Consider the following 3,962-nt stretch of genomic DNA (forward strand, 5'->3'; position numbering starts at 1 on the left):
GTGACTGATTTGTTCACCAGGTCTCTACCAACTTCTATGTTTTGAAAATGTGTTCATGGAATTGGTATATGACGAATTCGGAATATGTAAGAATCAGGGGGAGTCTCTTCTTGAAATATTCTTGTTCAAAGACATCACGTTATGCTCTCCCTTTGTGAGTTTATATTTCAAGATCTCATCAAAGATGTTATGAAGAACTTTTGGAAGAGAATTCTTTTTGAGGTGACGGAACTTTCCGGATAATCATGAAGATGATTTTATATGGTGAAGCGTAGATTAGGGGTAGTGTTAGAATTAATTACGATATATAATTAGGAAAATCTCTCCTTGCCCGAACGGTCGTGCAGTTGCTACCGCAACCGACGCATCCCTCTGGATCGTCGCGTCTCTCCAGCACATATATATGTGTATTGTCAATCGATCAATGATAGAGATTTCATTTTTGATCTCGAACAATTATCACCTGTGTGTATGTGTCGACGCACCGTGTGTTAGATTGAGACGAGATGAAGTGTGTGGAAATAATGTGGACGACTTGTATTCGCAAAAAAAAAAGTGGACGACTTGCGGTCGTCTATCTCTACTACTATTAAATAAGAGAACATATTCAACGCTAAACACACCCAGCCTAATCTACACATAACATTCCCGATTAATTGGAGCCTCACGATCAAATCGCTTAATTAGATCTAGCCATCACGATTACACCAACCCACAAAAGAAGTGCGTTTAGCATTTTTCCAGGGCGGACGAAAACTCTACCAACACCCACGCCCGCACAAAGGAAACAGCCCACATCCAATTTACACGGGGAGCCATATACGGAAACAAATGTGCTAGCTTATCGGAAATATATCCAGGGAATCAATCCGTCGTCCAGCTTACGTGTGCCGTTGCTGCCCTGCACAGCCGCCGAGGCACCCGACGACCGCCGTGACGACGAGCTCGCCGAGTCACCGACGACAGCCGCGACGACGAGCTCTTCCCCAACACAGGTGCAGCCGCCCAGGCGCCCTCCCACAGCGGCGACGACGAGCTCTTCGCCGGCACAGGTGCATGCTCTTCTCTGATCTGAAGTTGGTAAGGGTTTTACACGCAGCTGCCGCCAAGACTTCGTTAGGCTAGAAGACGCCTCTGCTCCACTCCGTAGATGCATGCTCATTTGTCAACCTGTTCATGTCATCCATCAATTGCTTTCATTGAATTTATGAAAAATAATAGCAATTCTAGAAGGAAAATGTAGGAATTGGTGACTTATGGCATGACCATATGCTAACATGATCCCTGATGAGCATTGGACTGACTTCACCTAAATGACTCATGAAGCTGCATATGGATCGTTCAATGCTCAGTTCCAATTCATGTGAACACAAATAAAGTCTGCCTGAGATATACAGTATTACAACCTACTACATCCTGATGCATTATTGCAGGTATATTAGTGCAAAATAAATTCAATTGGTTGCAGAGGCACCATAAGAAAGCTTTTTGATGGCAAACAGTGGGATGGAGTTGAACATAAAACTGCACTCTGTCAGCGTTGTGCTAATACTATTCCTTCCGTTACAATTGTGTGATAACCTTCTTGACATTCACAGGGTTCAAGGACTTCGTATAGCCCCGACCAATCCCAATGGGACGCGCACCCCGTTCCAGGATATAAGCAACACTCAATCCTTGGGTGATGAGCATTACACAAGCACCCAATTTCAGTTTTTGTAGCTCAACTGCTGAATTGTGCCATTGATTGCAGACCCTAAAGAAGTAAAAAGGCAAGAGGGATAGAGAGCGGTATGCACAAAATAAGGATGAGATTAATAAGATTCGACGTGAGGTTTACAAACAGAAGAAAATTGCCTCTGCCGAGAACAGTGGGGCACAAACACAGCTAGCTGTATCACAAGGTAATGAAGATGAACTTCATCCTACATGGCCCAGTTATAATACTGTATACTGATCTATTCTTCATCTACATGGCCCAATTGGTTGCAGGTTTTGATCACATCGCGCTACGTAATAGGGTGCTAAACAAGAATGATGCCGATGTGACCTCTAACTCTATGTTAGAGTCGTTTATTAGTGTGATTTATTTTTAAAAATCATTGACATATCAACTGTCTCCAAATGAAAAAGTGCAGACTTTAAATGTGTCACACTTGTTATTCCGTTCTTGTTCTGATTACTTACACCATTCATTTGGGAACGTAGAAATTTCAATTTATTCCTTCAATTCCAGAACATAAGATTGTACTACCAGCAAAATTTAAGCTGCTGGGATCATTGACAGAAATAATGAAATATTGCAAATTTATGATGGCTGTTTTTCTCTGAAGTACATATGTGATTATGACCTCGGTCTCAAATATAACTGGTTTCATTGCCAAGCGCACATGTACTAACTAAATTGAAACTATCAAGAAGTGCCAATTTCATCATGGAGTAAAAAGTATTCTCAGTCCCTAACACTAACAGCCATCGATAAAATTGTAATGTGCACACACAAAACTGAAGACAGCATAACCAACAATGAACAAAAAGAGATAAAGGGCCACGAAAACTATCAATTTTTCTTACCACACGTGAGCAGTAATAATAATAAAACATAAGTACGAAACTCACCTTGATGGTTTCTTCATAAAATGGAAACCTATGATGTCACCAGTCCCAAGAGCCTTGAGTTGTAGTACAATATTTGCAAGGTTACATGGTTTAATCTCAGGAATAGTGGATTCTGCCATTTTATCAAACTCACAGTCTTGAAACAACCGAAAACACTTCCCTGGCCCCTCCTGTCCAACATGGCCATTGAGGGCACATTAAACTAACTGGCAAGACATAGGATACAAGAATTATATTTCTGTAGAGAATGACACACTTTCCGTATATAATAAAAAAGATATAAGAGAAAGCACACAAAAAATCAAATAAACGTTCTGATGAGCCGAGCCCTATATTTCTGTACAAAAATGTATTACGAAAATAACTCCATTAATTATGTATGTGTGGGGTATAAAAAAAGCAAAAATAAAAGCAGGTGTCCTGAGATAAATCAAAGGAGTTGCCAAACAAAAGATGAATCAAAGGAAAGCGTGGGGCCTGAGAGAACAATCACCAAAAACATTGTGTACACTGATGTTTTAGAGGGGTGAGGTTCGTGCGATCGTTCGTGTTTTCTTTGCACCTTTGCTTTTCTGTCTATATAACTAATTCTGGACCTAGCACTTATCTTTTTTTTTTAACTTCCAGGTTTTGATCGGATCACACTATATAATAAGCATGAAAGAAGAAGGATGTCGATGTGACCTCCGACTATGCATATCTGTGTCTCCTATTTGTGTGATCTATTTATTTGTAAATATAAAGCACAACAGCACACCTGAAATATTGCAACTTGATGATGGCTGCAATTACTAGCATCTGTCTTCTCAATGCAAATTTTCCTATTACTCATGACCAAGAATAATGAGAAAACAAAAGTACGAAACTCACCTTGATGGTTACACATCAATGCCAAGAGTTTTCAGCTGTAGTACAACATGTGCGATGTTACATCCTTCAATCTCAGGAATATTAGATTCCGCCGGTTTAACAAACTCATAACTAAAAGTACTTCGCTGGCCCCTCCTGTCCAGCACGGCCACTGATGGTACAATAAACTGGCAAGAGAAAGGACACAATAATTATACTTCTTGAGAAAATGGTATAAACTTTCTCTGTACAAAATGGTAAAGGAAAGAAGACACAAAATCAAAGAAACCTTCCAACAAGCTGAACTCGATATTTCTGTATAAAGAGCAGTCTCCAGACAGATGGGTATACCTCTTTCGATTCAAACTTGTTGCTCCCATCCCCTTTCGGCACCTCCTTCTCCCTCAGGGTATCTGAACCATTAACGGTTACCGAACGGGGTCGGAGAGCAGAGCATCCGGATCGAGGGGAGAACAAGAGATGGAATTGGACCT

General features: G+C 40.7%; 1 long non-coding RNA gene across 1 annotated transcript; it reads right to left on the reverse strand.

Annotated features, from left to right (window-relative positions):
• Positions 1–619: 619 nt before the first annotated feature.
• LOC119282297 lies at positions 620–3,947 on the reverse strand. The gene is made up of 4 exons (XR_005138690.1): positions 3,820–3,947; positions 3,490–3,656; positions 2,620–2,825; positions 620–1,170 (listed from the first exon to the last, which is right to left on the reverse strand). It is a non-coding gene; the product is annotated as an uncharacterized LOC119282297 (long non-coding RNA).
• Positions 3,948–3,962: the final 15 nt, after the last annotated feature.

Source organism: Triticum dicoccoides, chromosome 3B (genome assembly GCF_002162155.2).
Source record: "Triticum dicoccoides isolate Atlit2015 ecotype Zavitan chromosome 3B, WEW_v2.0, whole genome shotgun sequence".
NCBI lineage: Eukaryota > Viridiplantae > Streptophyta > Magnoliopsida > Poales > Poaceae > Triticum > Triticum dicoccoides.